This window comes from Camelus bactrianus, chromosome 18 (genome assembly GCF_048773025.1).
Source record: "Camelus bactrianus isolate YW-2024 breed Bactrian camel chromosome 18, ASM4877302v1, whole genome shotgun sequence".
NCBI classification, from domain to species: domain Eukaryota; kingdom Metazoa; phylum Chordata; class Mammalia; order Artiodactyla; family Camelidae; genus Camelus; species Camelus bactrianus.
In genome coordinates, this window is record NC_133556.1 from 6,644,656 (window position 1) to 6,660,783 (window position 16,128).

General features: G+C 39.6%; 1 long non-coding RNA gene across 1 annotated transcript; it reads left to right on the forward strand.

The window, feature by feature from the left end:
• The first annotated feature begins 84 nt into the window (after nucleotides 1-84).
• On the forward strand, nucleotides 85-6,557 carry LOC105067248 (uncharacterized). Its single transcript, XR_012500266.1, has 3 exons — nucleotides 85-243; nucleotides 751-835; nucleotides 3,717-6,557. It is a non-coding gene; the product is annotated as an uncharacterized LOC105067248 (long non-coding RNA).
• Nucleotides 6,558-16,128: the final 9,571 nt, after the last annotated feature.

Genomic DNA, 16,128 nt, shown 5'->3' on the forward strand with positions numbered 1-16,128 from the left:
CGCCAAGCCCGCCCCGCCGCCAGCGCGAGGGTGGGGTCACTGGTGCGCATGCTCCGACCATTCCCCCTCTCACCCTCACCGCAGCTCGCAGGCTGCACACGGCGTCGCCTCTGTCCCCATGTTTGTCGTCCCGGGTACCCTGTGTGCCTCCGGGTATGGAGGCTACCTCAAGAAATTCTGAGACAGTGTCTTGGTGGTTAGCCCCCGGAATGAAAACAGCAGAAAGAGAAGGTGGAGAACTGGGTATGGATCACGTAATTATAGGGACTAGTGTAACCCTCCCTCCCCTACCACCCCTTCCCTGGTTCTCCCCTCTCAGAAATCAAAGACCGTAGAGGCTACGTGACTTTTCAGTGCCTGCAAGAAAATTATAACTAGTATCAGGGTTTCCAAGGCCCCTGCTGACTTTTACAATGCAAGAGGAAAGAAAACTGGATCTGTTAACCATACACCCCGAGAGTGGAAAACACAATAATGGGGGACACTATTAATGGGAACTTAAAGAAAAGCTGTTGCCATTGTTTGCAGAGAGGCTGCAATCTTTGAAATATTTAATAAAGCATCTTCTGGGTATACCCAAGGGGGAAAAGCCTGCCACGTGGGGTCATGGGTAAAAAAGGAGCTTGGCAGTGAGATGCAACAAAGCATGGAAAAGGGGAAATGCTGCTGGGCACTCTGGCATATGTATTCTGTGCAGTGATGGGACTGGATAGGTAGTGATTTTCAAATTCTTTTTACCTTGACCCACAGTGCTCCAGTACACATGTGAATGTCAGTTCCGTGAGGGCAGAGGCTGTATCTTGTTCATCTGTGTATCTCCAGCTCCTAATACAAGGTAAATGTTCAATAAATATTTGCTGAATAAACAGAAAATAAAGCCAACAGTGGTAATGAGGGTAGTGCAAATGCAGGGCATTATCATTCAAATACCTTTCAAGTTTGCCAAGACCCTTGAATTTTTTTTTTTTTCTTCATAATAAATAGTCTTGTGAGTTGAGTAGGCAAGTTATTCTTCTCTCTTTGGCTTGGACAGTTGAAATGATTTTGATATGAGCTCAGTAAACTTTGAGAGAAACCTCAGTTTAGGGAACTGGCTCCACAATAGTCAAGGAGGAAAATGCACATTCATTCAAATATGTACTGAGCACCTAATTTTGGCTGGGCCTTGGGGTAAGCAGACAGGATAAAAAGATGTATTTAATACAAAGCAGATGCGTGAAAACAGAACTGAACACGAAGGGCAAAGCAGGGAATATAAGAAAGCCAAAAAGGCATTATTTCTGTCAGGATGGTATTTCCCTTGGGTGGCTTGCTGCAACATTTATCCATCTTTGTATCTGTTGCAGCTCTTGGCACAGGCCCGACACATGGCAAACGCTCCATCAGGGTCTGCTGAATTTATATATATATTCATGGGGGAAAAAAGAATGCCTTATTCACATGGCTCAATTCTATGCCAATGAAGAGAGCTTAGGTCTGAGTTTGTGTTTCTTGGGTCTGGTCAGCATAGCCATTCACCTTGGATCACAGGGATAAGAAGCAGTGCCAGATTGTTTCTCCATCAGCCAGAATCCAAATGCAAACCATTCTCATCTCTGCCTTGGGAGACACTGACAGCCAGCTTAGTGATTCCCCTCACCTGTCTTGTTCTATTACTGTCAACTTAGCACCCAGTTGTCAGAGGGACCTTACAAAAACACAATTCTCAATTTATCTGAACTCCTTCAATAGCTTCTCAGTGCCCTTAGAATAAAGGCCAAAATCCTGTAACATGGCTTACAAGGTCCTCCTTGTCTCGTCTGTCCTTACCTTTCCGCCTCATCTCTCCATGACTACCTCTCCCTGTCTGTACCCCAGCCCCACAGGCCTTCTTTCAGTTCTGACACCCTTCAGTTCTGACACCCTCTATCTGACACAGGCTCTCTGCACTTGCAGTCCCCTCTATCTGGAACATTTGTCCTCTCCCCCTTTGCTTATATGGCTCATTCATTCATTCATTCATGATTTAGTTCATTCAACAAATACTTGTTGAGCACCTACTATGTGCCAGGCACTGTTGAAGTGCTAGGGACCAGCACTGAATACAGTTCCTCTTCCCACAGAGCTTGCATTTTAGTGGGGAAAAGAGAAAAAATAATTGAACAAGCAAAGAAGTGAAAACACAGTAATGTCAAGAGTTGAAAGTACAATGAAAACAAATAAAGCAGGGTAAAAGGAATTGTGAGAGAAGAGGATACTACTGGAGGAGAGCTCAAAGGAGCCCACTCTGGAGAGGTGACACCCTGGCAGAGAACTGAACTGAGTGAATGAGCCGTGCAGGTGAATGAGCCGTGCAGGTGAATGGGGGAAGAACAATCCAGGCAGACAAAGCGGCAAGTGCAAAAGCCTTGAGGAGGGAAAGTATAAGAGTTGTTTAGAAAATGAGGGCAGAGAGGTGGCAAAGCAATCTTGACAAACTATTTTGTAAAATACAGTAGTAAAATTGAAACCCCTAAAACCACCACCAGTGCTGCTGAAGTTGTTGTAATAGTGGTTTCTGCCTCTTGCCAAGTGGCCTGTATTTTTAGTTCACACCATGTGTTAGCTTGTAATTATGCACTTAAGTGATGATCTGAGAAATGCCACCCTTGGATGCTAGACTGGAAGCTACAGGAGGGTAGGGTCTGTGTCTGTTGCGCTCATATTATGTCCCTAGAGCTCAGTGCTTTGCATCAGAAAACGCCCAACTTGTAATTGTTGCATAAATGGATATTGCTGTTGCTGTGTTTAACTCTTTGGAAAACAATGAGGCAATATATAGTAAGAGCTATAAGATAAAATATTATTTGACTAGTGATCTATTCCTGTGGGGGGAAATATTTGACAAAAGCACAAAAAAAAAAAAAAAGGAAAAGGAAGGCATGAAGATAATCATTCCTGCATTATCTCTGACAGTAAACAAACAACAAAAGCACAAGGGAATGGTTTTATTAAATGATGTTACATCAGTGTAATGAAATAATAAACAGCCTTAAAACCACAGTCATATAAATAGCCATAAAACCATGGTCATGGATTCTACGCATATGGCTGATATTCAAAACAAAACAAAAAAGTATGTACTTCTCAAATTTGGTCGTGTGAGTGGCATGAAAGGAAACTGACATGTTTTGCTGGTGGGACTAAAACCCAGAACTGGTACTTGGTAGCAGATTCTCGGCTCTGGGCCCCTTCCCCTTCCTTGACTACACCACGAGTTGGAGCCTGTTCTGGACTCCTGCCCTATAGCATCTTGGTGGTGGTCAGCCCAGATCTGCTCAACAAACACCTACTAGACAGGATTCCACAATTTGTGTTCTTCCAATCTTCAGTACATCAGTCTTCTCTACGTCCTACTTTCATCTACTCTCCAATTAGTTACTAAGTCCTATCAACTGCAAATTGATTCATTCATCCATCCAACAAACATTCTTTAAGGGTCTACTGTGTACCAGGCATTCTCTAAGTGGTGGGTAAGAAAAATGAACTAAACAGACATAGTCCTTCTCTCCTGGGAGCTACGTCTTAGTGGAAGAGAAAAGACTGCTAACGAATAAACACCTAATGTCAGGCCACTGCCACCTTCATTCTGTCACCATGCTCTTAAGAGCCTTCAGATACAGTACAAATCAGAGCTCGTATGTCTGGATTAAAATACAGTCTAGACTATTCAGGACATTATTTACATTTCTTATCAGGATACCAAGCTCTTCAAGATCGCCACTACTTACCTCTCCCGCTTCATCTCGGGCACCCACGTGCCTTGGACATGGAGACGTTTTCATAATAGCCACCTTTCTTCCACTCGGAATGCTCTCCAACTGGAGATCTCCTTCCACCAAACATCTGAGTGCCTACATGGCAGGCAACTGCCAGTCTCAGGGCCGTTAGCCTCCGGGACAGCTTTCATCAATCCGGCCCCCGCGCCTCCAGCTCCTAGGAGGTACAGCATTCATCACCCAGTCCCACAGGGACCACGGGGACCGTGCCTCGTTCACCTGTCTGCCAAAGGGCAGGCGTTCAAGAATCGTTTGTGGGGTGAATGAAAGAGGAACGACAGGTGTTCTAAAAGAGACTCAGAACCTCGCAGGCATCTGCACTTCCGGATGGCTGTGGGCACCCGTGGAGGGGAGAAGTGGGTGCCTCCTAAGGGGCCGCTCTAGGAGGAAAGCTCGGTGGTTCGGAGGACCCGGGAGACTCGAGGGGAGGAGCGCGGCATCTGCGTCTGCGCAGTAGTCGCCCTCCGCAGGGGGGCGGGGCCGAGAGGATCCCGGGGAGGGGTGCGGGGGGACTGCGACCGCCTGGGAGCCCAGAACTTCTCCCTTCCCCGCTGTGGCCCAGGGGTGGCTGAAGTCCTTGCTAACACTTGCCCCAGAGACGCTCTCTGTAAATTAGAATTTGCCGGTTGCCTTCTTTAGCGTCTGTCTTGGCTCAGAAGTTTGTGATGAGGACCACACTTTAGGGTACACACGAATCACCTGGGATCTTGTCAAAAGTGTAGTCTGATTCGGCAGGCCTAGGTTGAGACCCAGCATGCTGCGTTTTTAAGCATCTCACAGAGGATGCTGATGCTGTGGAGTCTCTTGACACACTTTGAGGAGCAAAGGTGTGGAACAGTGGTTCTTAAAAGTGCGGTCCCCAGGCTAGCAGCATTGGCAACACCTGGGAATTATTTAGAAATGCCAATTATTGAATCCCGCTCCACATCTGCTGAATTAGTAAGTCTAGGGGTGGGGCCCAGCAGTAGATGTTTTAACAAGCTCTGTAGGTGATTCCGATACACGCTGGAGTTTGAGAACCACTGGAAAGCAGAAAAGTCAAATTGAGTCTTATTTCTCTATAGACTTGTGACTGTGGTCAATTTGCCTTATCTAGTTAAGTTTCAGTTTCTTTAGCTGAAAAATCAAGATGAAAATACTAATGACCTAGTGAATTTGTATTGTGAGAAGGAAACGTGAGCTTGTAAAGTACTTGGCATGTATTATAAACATTCTGTATTAGTTAACTTTCAGAGCCTGGAGTGCTTAGAGAGAGTAATTTCACTAGTGTGACAGGGGCAAAAAAATATTTTAAAAGAAATTGGGGAAGGGTGGTAAGCAGATGAAGAAATGATCTTAAATTACTATTTCAGTCCACCAATGCAGAAAAGACAGGGGCTTCAGTGATAGTGACCACAACAATATTAGTTATCAACCATGGTGATTATTTACAAAGTCATTCATTTGGACAATGAATAATTTCATTTTGTTTATTTGGAGTGCCTCTTCCAAATGAGTGAATTTCAGAGAGCAATAACAGAGAAAAAGGATTTTTTCCCCCCCGACAACTGATGCACACCTTAAACTACTTAGGTATGATTTTCTGTTCTGGGAATGATATCTCCTTTGCCTTCTACCACTTTGGTCTTAGGATTTGGGAAAGGGAAGAAGGCAAAAATCAGAAAGAGGCAAGAGAATTTTCTGGATATGTGAGCTTTTATTCAGCAATGAATTCAAGTTGCTAGATGTCGGTGTCGCGATATCATGTACACATACACACCGTATGCGGAGAGAGCTGATGGCTACTCTGTTTATTGATTCTTAGGAAAGGATTTATATAGAACATGCACGGTGCCTCACATATCATCTAAGTTATAACAATGTTAATAATTTTAAGCTATTTAGGTTCCCAGGCTCCTGCAGTAAGCACAGGATGTTACATGATCAAGGACAGATTGTTTTAAAGTTCGTCACAAAACTTCATTAAGTAGGCCATCTCTTATCCAGCCGGCTACATGACATTTCTCACAGCTTGTTTATCAGTTCAGCCCATGGCTTATTTTCTAGAGCCTTTAGGTGGGGGCCTACATATCCCCCCTTTTTATTATTAAAAGCAAGGAAACAATCCTGTTGCACAGAAGCAAGCAATCCCATCATAACAAGAGTCTGTTGTTGCGCTTCCTGTTGCTTACATAAATTACATATCCATTTAAAAAGATATAACAAGGCAATACAGATCAATATAAGCATGCCAATATTAATAAAAATGCGTAAATTAAGCCCATTAAACCAATTTTCAGGCTTAAGCCAATGCAATCCATTTTCAATTTGCTCAAATACATTTTGTGCAAAAGCATCATGGATAGTATGTAATTGAGTCTCCAACTGATCTTGTAAAGAGTTAATATGTTCTCTCAAAAAATCATCAAATGCTCCTTGTAAATGTTGTCTAATCTTATACCATGGTGTCTGTGTTTCATTATATTGAATTGAAGTTACACTTTGCAAGGAGAATTGCCAGTCACATTTCAATTTTAATCTTTTTGATAATGCTTCTTGTTGTTTTCCAGTCCATTCTATGGCAGCCTCAAGAGCCTGTAGTCTAGCCATGATTTCACGATCTACGTCAACCTGTGTTTGTAGCTCTTGAGTTACGTTAGTCAAAACCTTCTCAACTGTATGGGCAGTATTAATAGAGGATACTAGAGCTGTTGTAGCAGCTGCAGCCATGGCAATTATGATTATAGCCGATACAATAAAAGCAGTGAGAGTAGCTATAAATCTTTTTGGCCTAACTTTCTTGAAAGACTCTAATAGCACATATAAACTTTGCTCATTAGACCAATTTCTGTTCAGGATAACTGGTAGCCATACATGAACTCATCATTTTAGTAGCATAACGTAAGATACATTATAGTCACTAATATTTTTATGACTCAAACAATCAGAATACCAGACAGGAGGAAATAAGTTGGTGATATAAACATGGTCAGTAGTAATATTAGGAGGGAAGGGACTCCCAAACTAAAATGTAAGGATGTGTAGTGCAAATCATTACAGAATCAGAAACATTGGTAATTAATGACATAGAATAATTGCCTGACCCATTAACATAGTCTCCATGATAAAGAATTCTGTCAGTAAAAGGCAGTCCGAATCTCCAAATGGTCTTATGAATAGGACTAAAAATACTGTCGCCATCAGACAGTTGTAAAATGGGTCCAGAAAGTCCATGTTCACTCCAAGTAATTGGTGTGGAAGAATTTTGTCCAAACTGAAGAGACATGTTATTACTTAACAAATGTCCATGGGGTCCCCAATCTAAGAGAATTCCATTGAACGAAGAGCTATTATGAGGACATTGTGTCCTGCAGGGTGAGCATTGAACAGAATAAAACTTATTATCTCCAATCAGTTTTTGGTTTACAGATGGGGACAGGTGGTACTTGTGATACATTCATAATTTCATAAGTAGAAGTTGATACAGCTGTAATAAAAGTTAAATTAGCTGTTTAATTTCCCTTTTTAGGGGAATAATACAAGTACATTTGCTTCTGTAGATTAATACAATCAGTATGTGACTTATTATATACAATACATAAAGTTGGATTATGAGAATATAGTGTCAATGTTTGGTTGCTGCGCAGATATTCTTGTGTTGCCGCAGGAGGTATCCATGTGCCACCTGTCCAAGCAGAATTGTTAGAAGCAAGTGGGGGGTCTGCATGCCACCAAGTTCAAGGTGTGAATAAAGGAGGGTTTAGAACATAAGCCCAATAAGGTAGATTAAGCTCAACATGCAAACATGCAAAGAAGAAAGGAGTAAGTGTAAGGATATAGAACCACGCTGTACCCATCTTCAGCCGTCCTTTTTAATGAACTTCTTAACACTCTTCTGGGGTGCCCACTTTAATGTAGCACCTGTATCAATACATAAAGACCCCCTCTCCCAACATTTTACATCAAAAGGCCCTTCCCAAATACCAGTAAATGGTTTTCTTATTTAAACTTTAACTCCTTTTACATCTAAAGGTGGGTTTGAATGTAATTAGATACTGTATTATTAACATAATTGTTGCTTTTTGACAATGGTTTTGGTAAATTAGTATGAGATCGCATATGACAGGGATATTGCGTATTGTGTAGCAAATTTTTAATATTTAAAAAATGTTGCAAACATGTATTTGAGGATGTTTGAGGCAATATAGCCATGGCTAAGGCCTGAGTTAATGAGTGAGACAGATAAACCCACTCTAATAAGAATAAAGTGTCCCTTTCCTATGTAAGCACCCCTGTAGGTGTCTGAGGTGTATTTAAAACAATAAGAATAATAGGTAATTCAGGTTGCAACCGGTGTAAAAATAGATAATTTAATGCCTCGTTAACCTTTTTAAATTTTTTGATAGTTTTAGGGGTTAATATACATAATGAGGTATGTTCCCTATCTCCTTCTAACAATTGAAATAAATGATGTAATTGGACTGTAGGTATTCCTAAAAAAGGTCTGATCCAGTTAATATGTTTTAGCAATTGTTGCAATTGAACTAATGTCATAGAAGGCTTGATATCTAATTTCATATTGTGTGGCCTAATAGTTTGTGTGTTAATAGTTATCCCAAGAAATTCCGAAGGTTGCATTTTTTGTACTTTATCTTGAGCAACAAAAAGGCTCTTAGTTTGTAAAATTGTAACAGTTTTTTGAAACAGAAGGAGATTAAGTTTTTTTTTTTATATCCAGTAAAATGTTATCCATATTATGAAAAATATATGCCTGAGGAAATTGTTGATGTATAGTTTCCAAAATTTTTCTTACTAATTGCTGACATGTAGTAGGACTATTTTTCATACCCTGAGGAAGGAATTTCCATTGATAACGTTTAGGAATCTCCTGATTGTTATAGGTAGGAACAGTAAAGGCAAATTTTTCTTATTAGCTTTGTGCAAAGGTAATGAGGAAAAACAATCCTTTATGTTAATAACAAGTAAGGGCCAAGAGTCAGGAATAAGTGAAGGACTGTGTAGTCCCTTTTGTAAGAGTCTCATAGGTTGCATTACAGCATTTATAGCATGCAAATCTTGCAATAACTTCCTTTTTTTATTGTTTATTTTATTTATTTATTTATTTATTTATTTTTTTGCTGATTATAAAAACAGGTGCATTTTAAAGACTAGTAGAATGTTTTAAATGACCCAACTTTGGTTGTTTTGAAAACAATTTTTGTAATGCTTGTAGTTTTTCTTTAGGAAGGGGCCATTGTTCCACCCAAACAGGTTGCTGTTGGGTCCATGTTAGAGCAATGGGAATAATATTTGGGATAGTAGCAGTAGCCCCTATTAAAAAGGATCAATCTTTAAGGTCACGTTTTACTGAGCAAGAAGGTCCCTGCCCCATAGAGTGCAGGGTATTGGTAATAGAAAAAGGAGTTACAAAGGCCATTTTATTTTTAGGCCCTTGGACCTTTAGTGGGTGAGAACTTATTTTAGGTGCCATCAGTTCATCAACTCCTTGATAGTAACATCAGATTTGTGTTTTTGCCAATCAAAAGGCCAGTGGAGACTAGAAATAATAGTTTTGTCTGCTCCTGTGTCTAATAACCCTGTAAATAGCTTTCCTTGTATTGAAACTGTTAAAATAGGTCTGTTATCAGTTAATGAATGTGTCCAAAAAGCTTGCTGTCCTATATGTCTGAAGCCCTTATCTCCTCTATTATTTTCAGCAAATTTTTGAGCAGGTAAAAAGTAAGGTATCAAAATAATTTGAGCAATTCGAGATTGCTTAGGAATAATGTAATAATAAGAGGCATGAACCATAATTTTAATTTCTCCAGTATAATCATTATCAATAACACCAGGTAAAACTGTTAACCCTTTTAAGCCTATAGATGATCTCCCTATTAGCAATCCAAAATACCTAGAAGGTAAAGGTCCCCAAACTCCAGTAGAGATTAAGTAGGTTTTATTACTGTCATTTATTAACTCATTATCAATAGTCATTAGATCTAAACTTGTGCTCCCGGGGGAAGCTGTGATGAGGTCAGAAATGGTGAGATGGGACTTCGGCTGACAGTGATTTTCTATATTTGTTTTTGAGGAGCACCTGGGAGGGTGCCCTGCTTTGAAATAGCCTTGAACAATTGCTGCAGAATATGGAAATAAATCTTTTGCTGTACTGTCAGCTGCTGTCCCATGGTTACATTGCGGCATGCCTGATAGGCTGAAAATCCCCGATATAAATTTGTTCCCTTACTTACATGTAGTTGCCGCGCTGATACCATGCTACTGCTTAGTAAGCTGTTGCTCCATGAGTATTCCTCGGCACGCCTGATAGACTGAAAAGTCCCCAAAAATTTCCTCAGTTACAGTTACGTGTTTGCCGAGTCTGATATCACGTCGGGGTCACCATCTGTCGGTGTGGTGATATCATGTGCACATGCACGCCGTGTGCAGAGAGGGCTGATGGCTACTCTGTTTAATGATTCTTAGAAAAGGATTTATATAGAACATGCACGGTGCCTCACATATCATCTAAGTTATAACAATGTTAATAATTTTAAGCTATTTAGGTTCCCAGGCTCCAGGTTCCCAGGCTCCTGCAGTAAGCACAGGATGTTACATGATCGAGGACAGATTGTTTTAAAGTTCATCACAAAACTTCATTAAGTAGGCTATCTCTTATCCAGCTGGCTGTGCCTGTCTTAGGTTGTCCTCCTCTGAGGATCTTACCCGTCACTGGCCATCCAGCCGTCCATACTGGATACATTAAATAGGCCATCTCTGATCCAGCTGGCTACGTGACGTTTCTCACAGCTTGTTTATCAGTTCAGCCCATGGCTTATTTTCTAGAGCCTTCAGGCGGAGGCCTACACTAGAAGAGGAACTAATATATCTTTCACCCCTACCTCATACACTCCCCTCGTCTGACCCTGAGCTATCAGATTACTGACTTGAGGAATTCTTTCAGGACTCATTAACCTTCCAGGATGTGGCTGTAAATGTCATTACCAAAGATAAATGGAGTTGCTTGGGCCAGGTTCAGAGGGCCTCTTTCCAGAATGTCTTGCTAGAAAAATTACAGGAACATGGTTTTACTGGGTAAGGATTCTGTCATATAGAGAAAAGGCCTTTTGAGTTTTTGTTGTAATTAACATTTATTTGCTTTAATAGCCACAACTCTTAATTTAGCCATTATTTTCCTGTGAATTCCATTTTGTTGATGCTAGTGGAGGAGGTAATGGACCATACGCTGGTATGAAATTAAAAAATCAACCACAAGAAAAAAATGGAAAAATCACAAAAATGTGGAGATTATGCAACCTGCTACCGAACAACCAATGAGTCATCAAAAAAAATCAAAGGAGAAATTAAAACATACCTAGAAACAAGAGAAAACAGAAATACAACATACTAAAATCTATGGGATGTAGCAAAAACAGTTCTAAAAGGGAAGTTCATAGCAATACAGGCCTACCTCAAGAAACAAGGAGAATCCCAAATAAAAAAATCTAACTTTACACTGAAAGGCACTAGAAGAAGAACAAACAAAGCTCAAAATTAGTAGAAAGAAGGAAATGATAAAGATCAGAGGAGAAACAAATGAAATAGAGGCTTAAAAAATAGGAAAGATCACTAAGAGCAGTTTCTTTGAAAAGATAAAATCAACAAATCCTTAGCTAACTAATAAAAAAGAGAGAGAGAGAGAGAGTACTCAAATAAAATCAGAAGTGAAAAAGGAAAAGGTACAGCTGATACCACAGACATACAAAGGATTACAAGAGACTGCTACAAACAATTATACACCAAAAAATTGGACAAACAAAAGCCCAGGACAAGATGGCTTCACTGGCAATTTCTGCAAAACATTCAAAGAAAGTTTAATGCCTATCCTTCTCAGACTCTTCCAAAAAAACCGAAGAGTAGAGAAATCTTCCAAACACATTTTATGAATTTTACTTTTTATCAGCACATTTTATCAGCATTACCCTGATACCAAAATGAGCCAAGGGCACCACAAAAAAATAAAATTACAGGCCAATACCCATAGTGAATATAGATGCAGAAATCCTTAACAAAATACTAACAAACTGAAACCAACAATACATTAGAAAGGATCATAGACCATGATCAAGAGGGATTTATTCCAGGGATGTAAAGATAGTTCAGCATCTACAAATCAATCAACATGATACATCATATTAACAAAATGAAGGCTAAAAATCATATGATCATCTCAGTTAGATACAGAGAAAGCATTTGAAAAAATTCAGCGTCAATTGATTGACTGAAGTACAGTCAGTTACAGTGTGTCAGTTTCTGGTGTACAGCACAATGTCCCAGTCATGCATATACATACATATATTCTATTCATTCCATACATTGACCTGGTATTGCAGGACCTCCAGGAACAGTGCACCCCCTTCAGGGAATACAGCTGAAGCTTAAGAAATAGAAAGTTAGTTATCTTACTTTTTTTTGAAGTCACCTTGCAAGTATCTACCTTCCATCAGTAGACTTAAAGCTGGAAAGTGAAGGTATTCTGTAGTTCCGTGCAAGGACCAGACACCAGAAGCTGGTGACCTATGTCTCTTCACACCTTTTTGTGGTTTGTCTTGTTCACCACAGAGAAACCAAGTGCTGTGCTGTCTCTTTTCCTTACCGTCTTTAAACTCCAGAAGTCACTTTCCCCATCTTTTTTCTCACTTCTCTGAAACTTCTTAAAATACTGTCCATGCTCAAGAATTCCCCTTCTCCTCTGTCTCCTCTTAAAAAAAAAGAGAGAGAAAGAAAGAAAAAGAAAGAAAGAAGGAAAGAAAGAAAGAAAGAAAGAAAGAAAGAAAGAAAGAAAGAAAGAAAGAAAGAAAGAAAGAGGAAAGGGAAAGGGAAGGGAGAGGGAGAGGGAAAGAGAAGGGAAAGGAAGAAATGACAAGGTAGGAGCTCTGTGCCAGGAATAGGGGGCAGAGACCAATACATATATTTTCCATTATTTCACACTCTTCTAAGAAATACTAGCGTGATATTAAAAATAACCCAGTTAATTTAATATTCTAGATTACTATTCTGATTTCTCATTTACATTGCTTTATTTTCGTGGTTGCTACACTTTAACTTCACACACTAATTCAAACTAATTAGTATATGAAGGGAGTATTATGCCCCCATGGAAGGTCTATCACTAAAAGTTATTAATTTTTTTCTTCTTTTTAAAAAGGGTATAGTTTTTATCACTTTCAAGTATGGTAAATTGACCTAGGTTACTATTAATTAATAAAAGCCCTTGGGGATCATTCTGTAATAGGAATGTTCTCTACTAAAGTACTGACTATTTGCAGATAAATCAATGAGAAGGATGCTTGGAAGTTGCCAGCTCATTTAAGTAATTTAATTATTCCCTTGAAACTTGTGTTGTATAGTGAGAATGCACCATCAATTTCTGATTACCTGGGGTAATAGGAGGAGGTGCTGAGGGTCACATTTACTTTAAAATAGCGACTAAAACAAAATATGACATAGTCTCTATTTTTTTTAATTGAAGTATAGTCAGTTATAATGTGTCAATTTCTGGTGTACAGCACAATGTCCCAGTCATGCATATTCATACATATATTCGTTTTCATATTTTTTCATTAAAGGTTATCACAAGATATTGAACATAATTCCCTGTGCTATATGGAAGAAAATTTTAAAAATCTATTTTATATATAGTAGCTAACATTAAATAAAACATGATATAAAGTACATTTTGAAATGCAAACCCTGTTAGTTAATAGTACATGTATTTTACACATTCATTATAAACATTTTTCAAAAATAAAAACATCTTTTAAAACACAAGTACAAGAGTTTAAAAACCAAAATGTTAAAAAAAAAATTCATAAATTGCTTGCCAAAAAAAAGCCATGCTTCTAATAGTTAAAAGTTTGTTATTATCTGTTTTTTAAAAAATTGATATATAGTTGATTTACAATGTTGTGTTAGTTTCTGGTGTACAGCACAGTGATTCAGTTATACGTACATATATATTCTTTTTCATTTTGAGTTATAACAAGCTATTGAATATAGCACTATATTCAATACTTGTACTATACAGTAGGACCTTGTTGTTTATGTATTTTGTATATAGTAGTTCGTATCTGCTAATCCTAAACTCCTAATTTATCCCTCTCTCCCCACCCCCCATTTCCCCTTTGGTAACCATAAGTTTGTTTTCTATGTCTGTGAGTCTGCTTCTATTTTGTAAATAAGTTCATTGGTGTCATTTTTTTGAGATTCCCCATATAAGTGAGAACATAGGATATTTGTCTTTCTCTGTCTGAGTTACTTCACTTAGTATGATATTTTCTAGGTCCATCCATGTTGCTGCAAACAGCATTATTTCATTCTTCTTTATGGCTGAATATGTTATTATCTGTTTTAAAGTGAGCTTGATTTTATAAGAGTAGAAGGAAGTTGGTCATGGAATAAATACACCATCCTCATTGCTCCCTAAGAGTCCAGCAGACATCCAGGGTCTTTGACCTGGGAGTAGGTAATAGTATCTATGCTTGGGTTTGAAAGAGTTCATGTACTCCACAAAATTATGCGCAGAAAAATGTGTACACACATAAGCATATATGTCTGGGGGAGAAGAAGGGGTCCATAGTTTTCATCAGATCCTAAAAATAATACATCTAGGAAAGCAAGGACCTTTGTAAGTCATGGAGGTGGGACTCCAGAAGACACTGAGGGAGCTTGAGGACCAAGTCAGAAGAATCTGTTTGGCTGAGATGGGAGGCCTCATGACAGAATCATGGCTGCTGGCCCTGAATCACTGCAGCTGGTTCATGGTTGTGCTCCATAAACCTGGTCACTCCCATGGGCTCTGCATTGCTAAGGAATATTCGAGGTGGACAGTATTTGGGTAACTATGCTGAAGGTCAGAATTTAACGTACAAGTCTGTATCTTTAGGATGCCACCGTGATGAAAGCTGCATGCTTGTTTAATATTAAACACATAGAACTTTATAGCAGGAAGGAACTGAAGACCTTTAATTCAACCACTCAACGTTTTAAGTGAAAAAACACTATTAAAGAGGTGAAGTAATTTTCTCAAAGTTCCTACGTCTCCTCGTTCTCAGTCCACAGCAGTTTTTCTCTGCATTGTTACCTCTTTTGCTTTGTGGTAGATCAACTTTTTAAAAAAGTAATTCTGATGCACAATCATCTGTTTCTGGCAAAGAGTTAGGTAGCCTGTCATTCTTGAAGAAGAGAGGCTGGGTGAGCTAGATTACTCAAAATGTTGCAGTCTGAAAAACATCCCCTCCCACCACTTGGAAGTGTTCAGATGCTAAAAAGGATGTTCCAGAAGGCCAGCTGTGACTAAGAGCTGAATAGAGGCTGCTTCCTCTGAAGAAATGAGATCACATCAAGCTGGGCAAATCTAAGAGCCAGGCATTGAACCTTCCTAAATGTCAAAATTGTTAAAAGGTATTTTTAAAACGCTGCGACTTCTACTGATATAACTGCTGAGATGGGAAGAAGGCAGTGGAAAAGCCCAAAGAAAATTGAAACTTAGATACATTTTTATGTGCTTGGAAGGTTTTTATTCAATGTTGAATTGCCTGAGTTCTATGGGCTGAATTGCCGGCCCCCAAAATTCACGTGTTGCAGTCCTAACCTCAAGTCTCTCAGAATGACTGTATTTGGAGACAGGATCTTTAAAGATGTGATTAAGTTAAAATGAGGCCATTAGTCAATATGACTAGCGTCTGCAGAAGAAGAAGAAATTAGGACGCAGAGAGAGGGAAGACCACGTGAGGACACAGGGAGAAGACCGCCACCTACAAGTCACGAAGAGACCTCAGAAGAACCAACGACACCTTGATCTTGGGTCAAGAACTGGGAGAAAATAAACTTCTGTGTTTTAAGTCACCCAGTTTGTGATACTTTGTTAGGTAAACTAACACAGCATGCAGAAGTCATTTTGCATAAGAGAACTAATTTCTTATTTATAATTCTACAGAAATATTCTGTACAACGTCTTGGTGAGTGCGCAGTGCAATCCTCCCTCAGGTTTTGTCCCAGAGCTTTCTGGATCTGATTCCCAGGCAAGCCTTGTGCATTCCTGGCCTCTTCAATTGCTTCTGCCATTCACTCTGAGTGTGGAATGTGGAGAGAGTTGTTCAGGTCCTGGTATTTGATTCCAAAAGGCACTAAGACAAAGGTCTTCGTGTATCTCCTGTGATTGCCACTGAGGCTCTGAACAGGGGTCTGCTGGCCCCTCACCATCCTGATAACCCTGCCCAGTCCCAATTGATTTGGGTGAAATGTTAATAAAGATGATTAGCCCTGAAGGCGAGGTAGAGAGGCCAACCTTTGT